Source organism: Parus major, chromosome 2 (assembly GCF_001522545.3).
Source record: "Parus major isolate Abel chromosome 2, Parus_major1.1, whole genome shotgun sequence".
NCBI classification, from domain to species: Eukaryota; Metazoa; Chordata; class Aves; order Passeriformes; family Paridae; genus Parus; species Parus major.
In genome coordinates this window covers 110,547,410-110,567,598 of record NC_031769.1, presented here as the reverse complement: position 1 = coordinate 110,567,598, position 20,189 = coordinate 110,547,410, and the positions used below count along the sequence as shown (strand labels likewise).

At 38.2% G+C, this 20,189-nt stretch overlaps 1 protein-coding gene across 2 annotated transcripts in view; it reads right to left on the bottom strand.

Annotated features, from left to right (window-relative positions):
- SNTG1 (syntrophin gamma 1) overlaps window positions 1-20,183 on the bottom strand; it is a 318,531-nt gene extending 298,348 nt beyond the window's left edge. For both annotated transcript variants that reach the window (XM_015619338.2, XM_033512256.1), the window contains exon 1: window positions 19,953-20,183. The gene's annotated coding sequence lies outside the window, so the exon portion shown is untranslated. The remainder of the gene's footprint in view (window positions 1-19,952) is intronic.
- Between the last annotated feature and the right edge of the window lie 6 nt (window positions 20,184-20,189).

The following is a 20,189-nucleotide window of genomic DNA, read 5'->3' as shown; positions in this document are numbered from 1 at the left end:
ACACAAAAAATCTTGTTTGAAATGAGTATAAAAGGTTATTTCTATTTCTTTTCAAAGTGTCACAGTGAGAAAAAAGGTTTTTTTGGTGTTTTTTTGTTTTTTAATATCTGTGTCCTTTCTGGTGCTGTACTCAGATGAATACTGATTATTTACAAGCAAAGGATCAAAAATCAAAGCAATAAATGCTTAAACAGAACACACTCCTCCCTTTTTCTATGGAAAAACTATTAAAACAAATAGGAATATAAATATATAATTTCATTGTTTATTCTTGATGTTGAGCTTCAAAGCTTAGAAAGCCCCAAACCAACAAAGTTGTGGAAAATATAAATATGCTATAATAATATTAGGACGATTTATTTGGTAACTGAAATTCAATGGTGATTTTCTTGTTGAATACACATTATTTATGTGCACAGAGGATCTCTCTCTTGTGATTACTGGAATGCAGTCCCACAAGATGCCAGAGACACTGTGCCTTGCTCCCTGGGTTTCTTGCCTGGAGATGATCTGAGTTCAATCCACACCACAAACCGTGCAGAGCCATGCTGTGCAAACGTGGATATCTGAACACAAGACCTGGGAACTTGTTCTTGGCTATGAATAAACACAAAATGAGGAACTTCAACAATGTTACCTGTAAACTGGACTAATAAAGTAAGAAGAAGGAAAATTCTCCCAGAAGGAAAATTCTGGGATCTGAAGGCAGTCAAATTAAGCCACCTGGCATAGAAACAGAGGAAAACTGAGGACTTATAAAGGGGCTTGGGAGAAGTGGAGGTTGTACTATAATTTTTTATTTTTTTTTTATCTTAAGATACATCTTCTGCTGGCATTAATTGCTAAGACGCGTGGACATTTATAAAGAGCTTGATTTATTAATATTGTCAAGATTTTCTGTATTGGCAGCTGTTGTACCTCCTTCAGTGTTACTCCTAGAATTTCTTTTTTTTGCAAAGTGACCACTGAATGCTGAAGGAAAAATCTTAGAAGTGGACAGGTGTGGTGATCAGCTTCAGTGAGCAACCAGGGAGAGACCGCTCACGGAAGAATGAGGTATATCTGAAACAGACTCAGAAAGTGGTTTCTCTGCAAGGACAGGAATGGCATCCTGTGACAAGGCATGCACAGGAAAACTACAGATGGCTAAGCTGGGTAAAACTTTTGCAAAAATGACAATAAAACACGTTTTGTTTAAAAATGAAGTATGGTTGCCAAGATATAGGTATAAATTTAAAGGGAGGAAAACCAGAAATACAAACGGCATAAGAGTGTGTCCAGGTACAGGTTTTGTGTTGAGAAAGAAGCCTCTTGATATGCTAAAATATACATGCAGGAAAAATAATTTCAACATTTCATTTAATTCCTGAAGTTATCTGAGTTTCCAGAAGCAGCAAACATTTCCTCATATTCTACTTGGTCGTTGTCAAAGCTAACACATTTTTTAAAAGTCTCTATTTTTCAAAGGAGCTTTACCTTATCTTCTCTGCTAGACAAACTGACACATCACAAAACACTCTGTCACAAAGGACAAGCAGGAACATTCCCTGAACAGGTCTTGGGCACATTTCCTCTGGCTGAGTAGTGCACTCAAAACTCCAACCTGTCTTTGCACTGTGTGAGCAGAGCAAGAGCTTTGGAGAGGAAATCTAAAGACAACACACTAATGAGATCTGGAAAGGCACAGCCATAAAAACCGCCTGGGTTAAATTACCACTCTGCATATGCCCAGTATAGCAAGTAAAACAGCAACAGTATTACTAAGGCAGCAGAACTTGGTGTACTGATTCAGCAACTCACTGCTGAGCTTATCAACGTCAATCAGATCATCCATGATTTTATGCTACATCCAGGCAACCTTATTCCACTCATTGTTAGAATTTCAGAGTATTTTCCAGAATAAAGCTAAGAGGGGTTATCTTAACTTATGCATTCACTCACCAGCTAATATGGGGAAGAGAATCTATTTTAACCTCTGTTGGCTGACATGATGTGTCAATGCCACCAGTACAGCATGACAGCGCTGTGAGAGGCAGCAAATTATGCTCTTCTCAGAGAAGGGATAAACTAATACTTCAAAAGCAAAATATCTGAGAATAAAGGCCAACCTGACATGCAGGCTGCACTAGTTTAAAACCTCTCTTAAGAATTACATTAATTCCTGTGCAGACAGCCTTCTGCAGACACAAGGCAGCTTAAGAGCCATTCAGTATGGGCATCACCATCACCATCACTGCTGCATAACACATCAGACAACTTCGATTCAGCTTAATGAATGCAATGTTAAACCACATATTTCAGCATTTCAGCAGGTGTGAATTATATGCAGAATCAACTTCTGTTTTTTCCTTTTAGCTCTAAAATTAGGGAATTCAGCAATTCCAAAAGCCTGATCTTGATGAAGTCAAACCACAGACTGAAAATTCAGTTTAAGAGTCAGATTTAAAAATAAATAAATAAAAGGTTATTGATGTGTATTATATGTAAAGACTGAGTAATGTAAAGGTGGTTGGGAGGACAATTGGCCTCTTTGTTACTCCACAGAATATGAATTTCTGTTTGCAACATGGAAATAAATTATCTCAAAATATCTCTCAGATACATCACAACTTACTCTTTTCACATTGCTTCATAGAGACTAAAATAACTGTGAAAATGTTCAAAGCAACAGATAAAGATCCCCAATACCTTTAAAATGGGCTGTAGGGAGTTCTGATTGAGACATTGAAGTATCAGGGACAAACATGAAACAGGTTACACTGCATAGTCTTTGTAACAAACCGAGTTTCCAGACAGCTTCAGTGGTAACCTCCCTCACTGCCTGCACTCCAGCTCTTTCATGCTGCCTTCAAAACTTAAGGCTTCCTAACATTTCATCTGAGCTAATTCAACTTTGATTAGCTGGGATTCAAATCTCTTTTACTGAAAAACATGTAAAAGTGGAATGAACCCACTGATGCAATATCAAATCTGTCTCTTGGTCCATTTTTGTTCTGAACATAAATATTTTGTGAAAGATCATAAATTGTCAAGATGAACATCTGAAAGAAGCCAGAGTCAAGCCTTCATTGCAATTTCTCTGCTAATAAATTATTTACAAGAACAGAATGTCAAATAATACACAAAAAGACATTAGACAACTTATCATCTGTGCTTTACTTGGGTTGACGAGCAGTTTTGAAAGGACTACTTACAGTATAACCAGGAAATATGGTGAATAAAATAAGAGGGACTGTTAATTGTGAGTTGAGGATAATATTAGCTTAGTGTATAAAGAGACCACATGACTGTGACTGATTTATACCCAAACACTGTTCCTCCTTATGCAACCATTGGTGTGTACGAATGGATGCAGGATTCAGGCCTTACGCTCAGCCACCTTGCTGAGGAAGGAAGCCAGGCAGGCAGCAGTGAAGCTGGGACCAGCAATGTGCCCTGACACTTCCCAGCTGTGCTGAGGCTGGCTGGATGCAGAGGGTGGCGCAGCCAGCAGAGCCACTGCCAGCAGGAACAGCCCTGGTGCCCGTGGTGTCCCCTCTCATTCCCACCGTCTGGCCAGGAAGGCAGCAGGGCAGCACATGCTGCTCTCCTGGTACAGCTGCTCCTGCCACCTCCAAACTCAGAGTAACACAGCCACCAGCACCACCACCTCCTCCACACACCAGCCCCTTCCTAAAATACTGCCTTTCTAGCGTCAGCTTTACGTCCCACTTCCCTTACCACACTTAACACTTGCTCTGACCTTTGTGACCACATAAGTCAACAACATCAAATCAGTAAAAAAAGTATTGTAATTAAGGGAACCGAATAAATAGGGCTGAAGCCCTCCTTGGGACATATTACAAGAGAGTGTAAAATAAAAACTAAACAAAATCCATTTTTAAGGTTCACAAGAGCAAAGCAGAGATTTAATGTTTATCAGAGTAGAAGATCTGTAGGAAAAGACCATCTGGTCACTGGCTGTGGCAAGGGGAATTTCTTCCACATTTCTTCCACAGTGCTGTCCAAAGTTACTAAGGCCCATCACTTCATTAAGCAAATGAAGTCCAGCTCTGCGATTCAAAAAAAGAAAAACAAAAAAAACCAAAAAAAACCAAACAACAAAAAAAACCCCAAACAAACAAACAAAAAACCCCACAAAAACAAAACAAAACAAAACAAAACAAAAAAAGCTTACTAAGGCTGCAGTCAATAAAAGACAACTTTCCTGGATGGCAGCATTCTCTCAAGTTCCCAGAAAAATCCTTGTCAGCTTCCAAAAGTTCACCAGGCATTCACAACACAGGAGAAGAAACAGGAACTTTGATCAAGGGAGTCTCTCAAGAATGGAAGATTCTACTATTCATTGTCTTCTGACAATGTTCTATGCTCTTATTCATAAAGCTACCACTGGAAATTATATCACAGTGCATTATACACTCCCTGTAGCAATGCTCTTGGCTTTAGACCAAATGAACTCAGTTTATCTTTTTTCATTGAGTTCCAAATTTATTAGACATAGCTCATTATTTTCATTTGTGATATAAACTTGTCTGACTTGTTCCCCAGCTTTAGAGTATCTATCAGTTGACAGTATTTATGTGTCAACCTCTGGTAAAGGAAAGTTGATTTAGCATAACAGTTTTCTGCCTGGTTGATGCGATCAGATTAAGTAATTTTTTTTTTTTTTCTGTCTAGTTGAAAATAAGGCACCCTGAATATAATGAATATAAAGCACACATCCACTAGAAGAGGATGAAAAAAACTGAGGAAGTTAATATTATCAGCAAACCAGCTTACTCAAGTGAAGACATAAGAGAGATGGAAATCCACCACTGTGTTTTAGTACTGCACACAAATTTTAAAATAGTCTTCTTGCTAAAAAAATTTATTTTTTAAATTGCATGCATGTGTCTACAAGATTTTCTGCATACTGATCCTGCTGTTTGTTCAGAACTAGCCTTTCAGATTAGCAGTCTTAGAATGTATGGAAGGAGTGCACATGGCCACTTACTTCATTCTGCTACAGATTTCCATTCAGTTCTTACACAGCACTTAAACAGCCAAGGTGAATTGCATATCTGTCAGATTCTCTTTTGCTCTTTACCCCAACCTCTAAGATATATTAAGGTATTTCCTGTCTTTGTAGGATATGAAAAGCCCTTGAAATACACGCATAGATGGTTCTGCACTTCCAAAAATGCCTGTGAACAAATGTTTTTCAGTACTCCCAAGTCCAATTCAGCCTAAAGTTCACAGCTTCCTGGGAATCCATAGCATGCAAGCACCAATATTTTGCCAGGAGCAAAATTTTACTAGAATTTATCACCGTGAAATTTTAGTCTTTTTATAGAAAATACACTCTGCTAGACAAAAACATTTCACACCTTTCATTTGAACAGAAACCAAGAGACGCATTAAGCCAGTTTACAAATTGTGTCAATTTTGTCAGCAACGAGATGTTTTTCCCTCAGTTCTACGGGCAATTTGTTTAGCACAGTTTTAAAATGAATATCTGAATGCTGCATTCAATTTTCAAGAACACTGCATGAGTATGGGAGGATCCGAGTAACTCTAGGAACTCTAGGAACTACTGCTCCTACTACCAAAAATGCAGGGGGAAAAATATATCTTGTTATAAAGTTCCTTGGAGGGCTAAGTATCACATAAAAAAAAAAAAATAAAAACCACCAAATCCAAACAATAAATACTTATTAGTGGAAAAAAAACTTCAATTCCAATCAGTAAATAAAATGTTTCAAAGTACAGTCTCTTGTCACTGCCACAGGAATGAAGGAGTATGAAGTGATTCTTCTTTTTGCAAGAGACAGAAATGTTTACTGTTCTTTCAAAGACTGGAAATCTGGCATGGGAAAGAGACATATGTCATAGGAAAATAAAATGTTAAAATGGTAATAAATATTTAAACACAAATAGGGGCTCTGGAATTTATCCCTGTGCATTTGAATCAGTTTGTTAGGGCTCCCCTGTGACTTTGGACATTTTGTTGGGAAGCTCTTGGTTCATAGTTTCTAAGCTCTAATTTGCTCTAATCTTTGTGATTGAATAATGATGAACTGCAGAGCCTGGAACTATGCAGAAGAAGCCTTTCATCCATCCATGCATCCAGTTTCTTTGCAAAATGCCTCCTGCCACTGATCACTGTTTCTTTTGGGCCATTTGTTGAACACTAAAGTAAATTTCAGAGTCCCCCAGACATAATTTAAAAGGTACTCAGACAAATTAATGGAAACCTATGTCTCACATGCCCATCTATGTTAATGAATTGCCTTTCCCAGTTGTATCATAATTACCATTTTGGCCAAAATAAGCTTTAACTAGGACTCACAATATGTTTTCTATAAACACACAATTGTATTCTGAAATACAACACAGCGGGCCAAACATCCAGAGAGTAACAGAAAACCAAAGGACATGTTGGCATAGAGGTGATTGGCTTTTTAATTTGATTGCCCAGGAAAATGAAGTTTCTGCTATCACGCTGCACATATATACCCACACAAGGGTGAAGGGTAGGCAACACTTGTATGTGTGAAGCCTTTATGTGTCTGCAGTCTCTTCCCCATACTCAATTGCAGCAAAATGTGTCATACAAGGAACTGTACTGACAGTGAAAGTTCCTAAAGGCTGTGTGCAAACACATAGCTGGGTAACACAGCCTCCATTATTAATCCAACTGGCAATCAACACATCCACCAGGGATGTGAGATTTTATTCCTGATAGATAACCTACCACCTCAAAGTAAAGCAGAGACAAATTTTTCCTAATGGGCATCTGCTGAATACTAAGAAAGCAAAACACATATTTTAAGTGGTTTAATGTCTCATACCAGCAATTAATACACTTGCTTGCTGATTCATCTTGCAGAATGAGTAGCTGTCGAGGTGCTGTGGGAGAGACAGAATCAGTATGGGCAGTTCTCCTCTCTCTACTTTAAAGGGATAACTCAGACTGCTACTACTATGCTATTTACTCAGTGCTTTCCATTCATCCTACATGCACATGCCTCATACATTAGAGGCCTTGCCAGAACATGAGTATTTAGTAAGATGGTGAAGTCATCCTAAAGCAAATGTTCATAACTGGTTTGACAGTGTTTTCTAGCTGGCTTCATTCTAGGTTATATCTTTCCACTTCCATTCAAATTATATTTCAGTTTTAGTTTAATTATTGTGATAACAGGAAAAATATAATGTCGTAACAAATTCATATACAGATTTGCCCATTTGCCCACACAGAAGTTTTGAAATTAAATACTAACATAGGAAAAGATTTTTTTAAGTCAGAATTTGAGAAGCAGCATGGGCTACTTTCCCATCTATTCAGCTGTGGTTTTTTTAAACACAAACAAAAATGCAATTTATTTAGAGAATTTTTAGCTATCTAAATAATAACCCACTATTTGCTTTTACAGTGTTGTAGTAGAAAAATAAAACATTTATTTATCATTTTTGGCCCTATTCACAGACAATGGTTTCAGAGAGATCCCTTCAATTGTCTATTATAGTACGTGAATTCTTAGACTTCCAAGTGTTTTTCCTTACAATGCATTAGTTAAGACAGAGACCGCTAAATGAGCAAATATGAATTTACAATAAATTTAATTGATGTCAAGAACAGATTTAGGCAAATCCACTTTAAAGGCTCCTACAACAAATGAAATTATTTTCCAGCTTTGTGTAATGCTCTTCCAAAAAGTAATACATCAGAGAAAGTAGTGACCAAGTATAATTTGCTATGAGATCATGCAAAGCATTCTGAGAAACCAAAACCACATGTAAATCAATATCTAACATGCTATATTCATCCACTGTCTCTAACAACTGGAAATAAACCTTTATGTAACCATTCATTAATGAAGTTGCCAAGTACTAACCATGTGTGCACAAAGTGTGAATTTAAGCTAAGTGAGATAAATGAACCAAAAGATATTTATGCAACGTGCATAAATTTATGTGATGATTACAGAGTAAATCCAATTCAGAGCTGCAGTTCGCAGTTAAGACCCTGCTCTATTCTGTACAGTTGGCATTGCCAAACTGAAAAAAGTAGGTTTAAATTAAAACTTACAGTTTTGAAATTTTCTTAAACTTCAGTAACAAAAATATTACACAGAGGAAAAGTTTGAGGTAAAATTCTACAGTATAGATAAGACAATTTGGAAAAAAAATTGTAACAGACAATGTTGTGTGAAGTTGTTCACACAGCTTCTGACCAGCCTACAAACCACACCCACTCACCTCTCTTTAGTTAGAACAGGTTCACCACTCCTTTCTTCCAGCGCTACACTTGGTTGCCATGTTATTCTTGGACTGCAACCTCTGAGGAAGAGAGTATGGAGTATAACAAAAGACCAAGATCTGTTTTGCAAGGAGGAGGCAGGTCAGCGAGCACTACCCACTCGCTGGAATGCTCATTGCCCACTCCAACATTTCATGAGCATGATGGTGACTCAGGAGGAGCCAGTGAACTCCAGAACCCATGTCTTCTTTTTGTGTCTCCCTACACCTCATCTTCACAGCGTGGATTCAAGAACAAGACGTCTCTTCACTATTTCACTGCATTTTTTAATTCACTGTACATTCAAACTAGCACGTGTAATTTCTCTTGATCAAGCTGTTCATTCTTAAATCCTTTTCCTGCATTTTTAAACCCTTGGCACTTTGAATTTTCTGTTGCTAAACAAATGGAAATAGATCTAAGTCCACTGCCCCAAATGCTGAAGATTCCTCCATAAAGAAAACATGGATAACTTATCAAACTGAAAGTAAATTTCCAGGTAATCTGCCCTTGTCTGTTATGTACTGCCTAAAGGCAGATGTCTAAAAACATTCACATCAAGTATCTGTAATTTCATCAAAGAAATGTACGTTAAATAGTTTAAAATTAAGTAGTCAAGTGTAGTTATTGGAACAAGAAACACTATTTTCATGACCTGAGCCAGGATATATTAATACACAGCAATCTACAAACAGTAGATATTATTATTGGATTAACAGGACAAAAATGTGAAAAGGGGAATTTCCATTATTAAAAGAAATAGGCATTAAGATGTCACTGAATTATATAAAGCTATTCCTACAAAACTATTGAAAATCATCCACTGAAAAAAACTTCTCATTTAGGCCTGAAACCGGTTCCAAATGGAAACTTTCTGCAAGCAACCTAGTAGAAGTTAAGATGACAACTGAATGTTATAAAGGCAGATTTTCAACTAGAGAGTTTTTACTTTCATAAGGGACAGAAAACATGTATTGTGGAAATTTCAGGCAATTCAGACAGTGATGGGCCGGTGGTAAGAACAAAAACCTCAGTAAGCTGCTAAATACAGCACCTAATGCTTGGCTTTACTAAAGAAAACCTTTGAAAACAAAAGAGATGTTCAGTTTGATGTGAAGAAGGAAGAGCTAGCAGAGGCATGTAAAGGGAAGATTTAACAGGCCAGGAAGATGATCCTTACTTGTACTTCTGAACAGATTTGAGAAAGGGTATGCAGACTGAGAAAGATTATTTAAATAGAGGGTCAATCCCTGTACAAGCACAGGCCACTCTCTACTTTACATAGGTGTAACAGAAGCTGTATAAAAATCCAGCCATGTAATGTGGCTGCTCTCATGATCAAAGATGATTTCATTACAAATTTTCAAATTCCAGGGCTATCCAGGCTGAAAATCACACAGTGTATCATATTTGACACACACATGATATTTATCTGCTACAGACATTTATCTACTCTGCACACAAATATGTGTAAAACATGCAGTGTCCAAGCTGGAAGCCAGTAAAGGATACAACAGAAATACTGTAACATGGAAATCATAAGTGTGAAGCTCTAACTAGGAACCATCCTCAGAAATATCAGAATGAGTTGTTCTCAAATTAACAATTTTGTCTTCCTTTCAGGGAAAAACTGGCTGAAAAACAAAATTCATGCCTAATGGATACTTAAAAGAAATATATTCCCTGTATGTATGTATCACTAACAAGACATAGGAACAAATGTTATTCCTTAAGTTTTTCAGATGAATTGATGTCTTTTCTATCATGTAATTTCTATCATGATGCTACCTTTATCTCAAAGAGGCGCTGTATATGTTCACTGCTGTACATACAAACAACAAAGAAAATTCCCCACGCGCCACTTCTTCCCTGAATTATGTACTTTTATATGACTGTATCACACACTTTTAGGATTATTATGCTGAAGATCTCACAGGCTTCCCAAAAGTCTCAGAACTATGAATATCATAAATAACCACAACTAATCACAAGCTGTCCTGTAAGACACCAACCAAGAAGATGGCCAGGAAAAACCTAATGCAAACACAGGAGAAACTGACATGATGTGCTACAACATGCAACATGGGAGATAGGAAGAGACATCAGTAATGCCATGAGGACAAACAGAGCCCAAGCTTTTTGGGGCAGAACACCCACCCCAAATGTGAGGTTTGACACAAGGAACCACCTGCAGCATGTTCACCGACCTACAGCAGAAATATCATGACCAAGATTTTAAGAGGAGCACTTCAGGGAGGCCTTACACACTGGGTAGCTACTCAGACAGAAGTGACTATCATACAATAATTTCACACTTCAAAAGCTGCCTTGAGTATTTCAGTAATTCAAGGATTCCCAGACTGATTAAAACTGAGCATGCAGTGGAAGAACATCCTCCCCATGGCTGAAGAAGGAGCTGATTCAGTCACACATCATGCCTGTCCTGCTCTTGCAAAACACCTGCACTCTTCTTCCTAGAAACTGTAGGCAGGCTGCTATGGAAATCAGCAATACAACTGCCATGAGAATTACCCCAAGAACAACTTCTCTAAACAGAGAACAATACAGTGTCTCTTTTCCAGCAGCTATAGATTGTGAGCAACAGTACCTTTCACTTTAGATATCTGCTGCATGTAACACACAAAGTTCTTTTTATAAATTACTGCTTCATGGATTTTTATTTCCCATTATTTTAAAGTTTTAAACATAATTCTGAAGATTTGAGTTGCAGACTCTAGAGGAATCCTTATCCTAAACTGAAGGCTGCCTAGATATGTGCCATTGGTACATACAGTTATTCCCAATCTAGAGCACTCACTATGCTAAATTTGCATAGTCTGAAACTAAAAAGTCACTGTCCCTAATCTTCACCCCAAATGGGCCCCAGTACTGTGAAAACAGAAGCTTGTATTAGAGACCATAATTTTGATGTCTAGCATTACACTGTGGTAGTTAAATGAATGTATTCAGGTTGTTTATCATGATTTCTAAATAGAAGAAGGGCATTTCAGATGCATGGTGGTAAACAAATATTTCAAATAAAAGATGGTACTTATGCAATTCAACCTTGTTTTTAAGCTAACAAAAAGCTTTGACAAACAGATGGGTTTTGACCACAGCTTTCAAACACACAGTGGGACAGTTTACACACTTATAAATACAGTTTACTACTATGAGGTGTGTTTTTTAAAGATGAAGGACTAGCTTTTCCCATAATAGCATCTCCAGCTACTTACAGCATAAACCTGCAGAAAGTGACATTTAGCTGTAATTGCAGAACTTCAAAGCACTTCATGGGTTTTGCAAGCTCTTTTGCAGAGGTTTTTTCAGCACTTTAAATGCCTCCAGAGAGACATATTTTAAGTAGGAAGATCTAAGATACTTCTTGCTATCCAGAAAAGACAATTCTATTGCCATAAAATGAGGAATGTAAGTCAAGCTCGTGCATTGCTTTGTAACTCAAGTAATATTGACATTTGATCCATGAAAACAGCCTCCTTCTCATCTACTTTCTCTGAAGCAGAATTAGCATTTAGAAGTCACAGAATCTTATTTTTATATTTTTAGAGTTGCCCTAGAGGTGCTTCCAGCTGCTTTTTCCAGATCTACCTGCTGGAAAGTAAGGTGCCCAGACAACTTTCCTAAAGATATTAGAATTGTGAAATGAGGTTCATAACTTCACGTATTTTCCATTGACTTCTGAACACTGTAGAGTCTATTTTAAAAACTGGCATGTATAGGAAGCCAAATTTATGGTAGAATTCATCTTAAGACAGAGGTACATGCATTTTCATGTATTTCAGGGCAAAAAGAATGAGAAATCCTGAGAAACCCTGAGGCATCCATGATACCACTTTTCTATCTCTCCCAACATGAGGCAACACAAGAACCTCAATGATTTGCTTGTTGATTCTTGTGCACTTTGAGGCCAACCTCAGATAGCCAAAAAAACCAGAGCTTCTCAAGTACATCCAGAGAGGCACCTGCAGAAGGAAGCAGTCCATCTAAAGATGCAACTGAATTCTTGTACGTGAGTTCCTGCTTTAAATGTGGGGAATTCACAGAACTTTGCAGAGCAATGACACAAATACAGCGTTACCCTGACATTTCTCATATGGAAAGGGAATACTTTTCTGGCAGAACTCTTCACAGCTCTTCTGCTGGTATTTCAAGGATGCAATTCTGAAGATTACTGAACAATTGAAGTCTTGTAAATCACCTCTTTCCCCTCGAAAACACAGACAGAAGCTCTCTCATCAAATACCTCGCTTCTGTCCTTCTTGCAGTACTCTCTGTGCTTTCTCTAGAAATGCAACTATTCACCTTTTCCTCTTTTCAAGGGTCATATATATCCTCTTTCTATCACAGCATAAAGAATGAAAAAGCAAGCCCACTATATTTTACTGCCTTCTTTCATGCAGTCTGGCTAGACCTTTATGACCCCAGCTACTTGTGATCTCAGGCTTACAGTTCCACAGCCATCAAAAACCTGTAGAGAAGGCATACAGGTGTGTATACACATAGTGGTCAGTACTATCATGCAGTAACTAGCAAAGAAAATGTTATGTCTTTCAAAACTCCTTAGACTAAAAGGAAGATGATGGATAATGTTCTTGTAATTTTCCAAAAGGGAACTGATGCCCAAATATTTTATTTTTCATTTCCCAAAATGTTGGGGTTTTTTTCCTCAAAAATAACTTTTCCTGCAGTTAGACAAATACAGCTAATATATAATAGTAAAAAGTTAACAGTAAAACCAATAATCAAGTCTCGTTTCAAAGAGCAAAAGTCATGGACTCAGTAAACACAGGGTTTATAACGAATTATATATTAATCTCAGTAAAGAGTGGTACACAAACACACGAAAGCACAGCACAAAAAACTACAGAATCTCAGATCTGAGAAAACAATCAACTGGGCATAAGATGTATCACATGAGAGAATAATGCTTGAGATGAACTTTGGGATTTTCATTTCAGATAGAAGTATTGTAGCATCATAAAGAGGTTAAAAAAAGGCAGCAAGATGTACATGAAAGGGTAGGAACATAGTGAGAAATATCAAATCACCGTTAACAATGGATGTCTACATTAATCAAAGCATGCAATGAATACTCTATTCCACCTACCAAAAATCTGAAGGTTTAGAATTTTTCTAAATTAACAAGACATAAATAGCATTGAAAAGATGGAGAATAATACAATGTATTATCACTGATCAGTAAGATCAGCTCTCCCTTTGGGGGTTAAATAAGTTATTTAATGTAGCAAAAAGGAAAGCTGATGAATAACACAGATTAATAAACTGAAATCTAAGCAATTTTAATTAAGACACCCCAAGGAACCAGCCCAGACAACACCACAACTGCCTAAGACAATAACTTGTGAAAAGGAGCATATGATGAACGATTACTACAAATGCTTAAGAATTAACTAGCTGAAAGACTAATGACACAGTGTAGAAAGAAATTATCTCCTCGTGCATTCAATTATCCAGGAAGGTCCTTTCTTATCTCAGTGAGCTTAAATAAAATGAGAGGTGATCATCATCAGATGCTGTCATGATTTCTACACACTTTGCTTGGAAATGCCTCTAGCACAGTTGCAGTATGCTTCCTCCAATAAAACTCCTTCACGAATGTCACTGCATTTGCCAGAGAAGTTGCTCCAGCTGAAAAAGCAGCAGAGTGGCTATTTTTTGCATTTAGGTTAATGGAGTTGTTTAGTTTAGGGATAGGGAACCCTGTCAGGAACTGCACCCCTGGAAGGGCCCTATCCTGCCCCATTCTTAATGTGTCAACTACACCTGCTCCTTGGCACTGTAAACCAAATTTGCTCTTGAATCCATTTCTCCAGCTGACTTTGAAAAGACTACTTCTGTGTTTTACCTTTTATCTTTTACATTTTACCTTTACATTCTGTGTCATAAAGCTGTTCCATAAAAAAAAGTAAAACACATAACTCACAGAATGAGAATGAAGGCACTCCAGACATTAAAACCTGTAGAGACACAGATCTCATGCTGACTTTTACTCAAAACCCATCTTCAGTGAGGATCTCTACACACACATCAGTACGTGTTTTGAAAACAACTGCATTGCACTGACAAAACTCTTACACTTCACCTAAATGTTTGCTATTTAATCACTAATTAAACAGTCCTGAGGAGAACTGTTTGTGCATTCTGCTGCATTCAGGGACATACAGCTGCAATACCAACTGGTAATGGATACAGGCAGACAGCTGTGAGTGATGAAACCTAGAGCAGCAAGACAACTGTAGAGCTGATGATTTTCCCCTCCTTCTTCACTTGAAAAAAGTCTGATTAGCATAGATTAGTTCCCAAACCCTGTTTATAATACATATAAAATGATAGGAGGCAGAGCAAAGCTCTTTCAAGCATAATTCTAATGACTCTACTTACTTAGGGGTCAAAAGCGAGTCAAAGAAAATCAATGTCCATTTGTGTTGTTGAAGCTGAAGCATACAGTTCATTATTCAGAACTGTTAAAAGAGTCAATCAAAACATTTTGGCATATAGAGAAACTAGAAAAAGCTGGCTCACATAATTATGAATGAAGATATATTTAGCATAGCAAATGCAAAACAGCAAATCATTTTAGAAACAATTCTGTAATTAAGAATCAGTGCTTTATATTAAGGCAAATATTACCAGTTACATTAAGTATGAATATCTAAATTTAAAGAGATTTTTAAATATTCTCAAGTTCTTAGTATTATACCTGTTGAAATCAATGACATTTTTACATTAAATTCAATAAAAACAGCAAAATAGTCTTTACACCAAGAAAGAATCAGAGGATATGATTATTATCATTCATGATAGCCTGTCATTTGGACAAGACAATGAAATTCCCTTTAGTTTTTGACAGAAAGCAGAAGAAATATAAATGTCATAAACAACACTCCCATTCTCACTTCTTTATGGTCAGCTGTTTTTTAAATAAATTTAGTACAAAAAGTGAAGGGGAAAAGGCATGTTTGGTTTTACTCAAACTGCTTTTATTCAAACTCAAATCTGAGTCTATTTGAATAATTTGACCAAAAGCAATATAAAATTTACTTAAAATATACCATTTCTAACATCTTCAACATGAAACCAAGTACACATTGAGAAGGAACAAAAAGTAACATAAAGCCAAAGTTTAGAATGATCTGATGAATAAATTGGTCCTCATCTGGTGTTATCTCAGAAGCTCCAAGCAATGAGGACTTCAGAAGTGCTTGATGTTTATCAGTTTAAAAGCACGCTTCTGAACAAAAATCTCAACCAACCAATGAATGAACACCCAATTCTAAGAGCCAGGAACAAACTTCATAGAGGAAAAAAAATTAAAATTTATCCCTCTTCCAGATGAAAACCACCTGTGGAATTGAGCAATCAATTGCACCCACAGCACCCTGAAGCCATGTTCTTTCACAGACACAGTATCCATGCCAGTACTAAAGCAGTAAAGCATCAGTGCCTTCACATCAACCACGTCTTACACAGGGATTTCAGTGGCTGTTGAAAAGCACTTTGTGTGCATCAGTGTGGGACTTTCACCCTACTCCAAGTTTTATTCCACACTGGGAACATCCACTGCCACCCTCTGTGCTCAGTTCCTGGCATAGGGGCCCTCCTGCTTTTCACAGTGGAACATACAGCACAGTTTTTCACAAACCAATCATTCCTTGTCTCTGAAGTGCCTGAGTGGTACAGAAAACTGTGTCCAGCAATATCATTTATCCATGTTCTGGCCTCATGTGCAAAATCTTAATCCCATTTTATAGATCATTTGTTTATTTATTTATGGTAAATAAATAAATTACATATATTTATATATGTCAGTCAAAACTATTGCTACTCTCACATAAGTATCACAGTGACAATTTTTATGGTTTTGCCCAACATTACCAAAAATAAACCAGAGAATAGATCATAAAATTAATCTCATCCCAAACACTCTTCTTGATTAGTTTTCCTCTACTCATTACTTTAATAAATTGAAGCGAGCAAATCCCCAGGAAACAACCCAGCCCTTGGCTGCTGCAGCACCAGATTCATCACACAACACAGTGTTCCACCTCTTTTGGCCAATTTGAGCTAATTATTGAAGATAAGGCTTAGATTCCCAAATGACAGTGACAGCCACAACTGAATTGTGCAGTGGAAAAAAGCTTTGTTTCCATATCACATAGCTCCTCTTCTTCATCAGTGGTAGACACATCACCTACTAAATCTCTCAAGTTGAATAATAATTACCTCCTTGGATAATTAAATATATGTGTGAATTTCCCTGGATGTGTCTCCATTGCATTCCCTGGTGTTGATTATAGCTGTATCTTTGAGACACGACCTGTTTAGAGTTCTGGGTTTTTGGGGCTTTTTTTAATGTATGTTTTCTCTCTTTCCTTTGCTCTGCAACAGGAATGCAGAAAATCCAGGCTGGCCACAACAACAGTAAGGCTTTCTGACTCTTCCATTATGGCAGATGAAACTGAGCAAATACAGAAGTTGGTCTGTGTAATCATGCTGAGCCAGCGTCACAGCATACTGCCAGAGGTACGTGTTGATGTAGCAGACTCACGTTGGGATTCAACCCAACCACATTCAGCTCCTCTGTGGAAACATGAACTGAAAGCACAGCCATGTGAAGGGCCAAGAAACATGACACACTAAATCCATCTGATGTTTCTTACCATTCACGACAACTCTTTAGCTTTTAAACAATGAATGCAAGCAGACCTGGTGATGACTACCAGAAAGAAATACTGACAGCTCAGGCACAAGGACACAAGAATGAAGAAGTGGTACTTGAGCACTTCAGAGGGAAGAACTGAGAGCAGACTACAGCTCTTGTTTGTATGTCTTAATACTCAATCTGAAGTGAATAAATAGAAATTACACACTCAACTGGGTTGGGCTGACTAGAAGAATCACATTTAATTGTTGGTGGTTTTTAATTTTGCTTTCTGTCAGTTCATGGAAGCTATGCCCAAAAAGCATGACTGAGCAGACATGAAAAAATTAGGAAAAAAAAAACCACTTCTGAGCTTGCCCTGAAATTTCTGAATCAAGGTCAATAACCATCTCTAATAAAGAAATTTACATAGAATTAATACAAAAATGCATATTATAAAGTTGTATATAGTGTACTTTGGAAATCTTCAACTCAAATGATACAACCCAAGTGGGATACAGAACATTAAATAATATTCTAGAATTCCCTTACAGTGAAGTGTGTGCTGGCCACTCCTGAATTTTTAAAATTAAGAACTATACACATTGTAAAATAAAGTATCAATATGCAGGAAGGCTTTCTGACAAGTACAGAATAAAAGATAAAATGTGTGAAGGCAAAGGAGGTTGATTAATATCTTAAAAGTGGATGTTTTTAATGGTGTCTTTAAAGACCTCAAGTCTTACCTTTCCCTTTCTTTCTGAGTTTCAAAGAAAAAGCAACATTTTTTTCTCAGACCTTGTGAAAACTCAGTTCTTTAGCCATGTAAAAGACGGAAAATCTGACAGTAAGTGAAAGTATAGAGCACCACATTCTTTAATTCAGTGATGGGGACCTTCATCAGATTATCTCATAGCTATGGGACAAGACACTGCAAAAGCCAAATGATAAATCGTTAAATTATGTTTTCTTCCTCTCCAGGCAACAAGTATAGCATTTGATTAGTTTTAAGGGCTAAAAAGAAAGGAGTCTGCAATATGCATCAAAAGTGACAAAACTAATACAATTTTTAAACCCCGTTTATTCATATAATCAGGCATAAGCACTTATGCTAATTGTGGAAACCTCAAATGTAATACATAGCCCAAAAGAATTCCAGATCAGTGCATGCTTTAGTGTTTCATGCTCTCCCTTGCACATGCCTAGTGAAAGCCTGCCACTCTGCAACAGAGGAAGGAATTACTACAATAGAACCATAGGCAGACTTTGCCAAAAACTATACTTTTTTCAATATGAGGCAGAATAAGTGTTGTATGAGGCAGCTGAGTGTTTTAAGTAACGGATAGGTTTGCATCCCACTGTCTAGCAGTAGTTATTCTAATTGTGTTTCACAGCATCATCAGAGAGACAGAAATATGAACAAACCTTGAGAACATTCTCCATAAACTGCACTGAAACAAATGGCACTCCCTTCAGCCAGTTTACCTTCCACCGTTATGGGAAAGGATTAGTTTATATTTCAGCTATAAACTTGAGTCAGTTACATGTTCACCCTACTGACATCCCAACATCTTTTAATCTTATCATGTCAACCTTGCATCTACGTAAAAATGTGTACTTTGAAGATCTCTTGCTGCTTAAAACTCAAACTGCACTAACCTGGGAAGCCTTGAGATTGCCACACACACCCATACACTCCTTTCAGTACAGGTCTCACTGATTAGAAAATGAAATATCCAAAACTCAGCAGACATTTCACACAGAGTGGCATTTCTGCAGAAACATAAGTTTCCAACACTGCAACTTTTACTTTCGTCACTATCAGCAAGTTATTTTTCCAAGTTATTTCCTACAAACATACCATGCCCAGTGCCCCTGCTGAAACTGCCACCTAAAATTGACTGAGCTCCTAGCGAAACATCAGAGCTTTGCTGTAAATCTATGTAAATACTTTTATTCTATGCTGCTTTCACGTTAGAATACAACATGCATCAAGGTCACTGTAACAGATTGCAGTTTTCAGGCTCATAGAGAAGACATTGAGGAAATCAGTAAGAGCAAACTTAATTAAACAGTGTCTAAAGTTCTGCCTTCTCCCAAACCTGCCCAGAATTCACATCTCTATTCCCTGCATTTCAGAGTCAGGTCTTTTCACAGGTACGGGAAGGGAGGCAGCTTAGCTTAAACGCTATCACTGCTGAAAGGTGAAGAGAACTCGTTCTTTGCAGTGTGACAGGTCTGCTCTGAGCTCTCCGAGTTTTCAGCTAGAGATTACAGCCCCATGGGCCTCTTCCTTTGAAGTGGAGTTACTCTGAGAGCAAAATTAGTCCCCTGCCTGCAACCTGTCCTCTATACACTGAAATAAATTACAGTCAACTTTTCGTTTCATTGCCACGTCAAGTATAGCAATAAATATCCACAGGCTTAAAAGCAAACAAACAAGGCTGAACAAACCATAACCTCACAGCAAGAGCATCTCAAATAAATACACTAGGCAGGGCACAAAAAAGTTAAGGGCATAAAAATCTAAACTCTGGGTTCACTATCTGAATCCGTAAGTGTGTATGAAAGGCTAACACGCACCTTGCCTCTCTCCCACAAGAAACACCGATGGAAAGAAATTAAGGGACTCCTGCAATTTAGTACGAACTGAGCAAAGAGAAGGCATTTTACATTATGAGATGCCTGTAAGAAGGCATCATCTCTTACAGTTGCAGAAGTGGGAAGCGCTGGGACACAGAGCTGCCTTCCCGACTATACACCGGAGCACCGCACCAGCGGGATGCCCGCGGCGGACTCCGGCGGAGTTGGAGCGGGGCTCCCCTGCAATCCCGGCCGCCAATCCCCCGCACCTCAACCCCCGAGAACTGCTGCTGGCGCCGCCGACCATCCTGCCTCCGAACTGGGAGCAAGCGACCAGCAGCTGCAAAAAAAAAAAAAAGTCACTGGAGACGAAGGGAACGCAGCGAAAAGGAAGCAAGCGCTTACTTGCCTATACAGCACCGCCGGACGACCTCCTCGCAGCCGTGAAGCGCTGTGCCGCTCGTCCTCCTCCCACAGCTCCGTGCTAGTTCCAAAATAATTCCTCCGGGCGCCGGCACATCCCCGGGCTCAGCCGAGGAGCGCAGGGAGCCCGGCCGCCTCGCCCCCCCGCCCGGTGCCCATGGTGTCAGCCACAGCCCCGGCAACTCGCGCTCCTTCCCGCCGGCGCTACCTCGGGGCGAG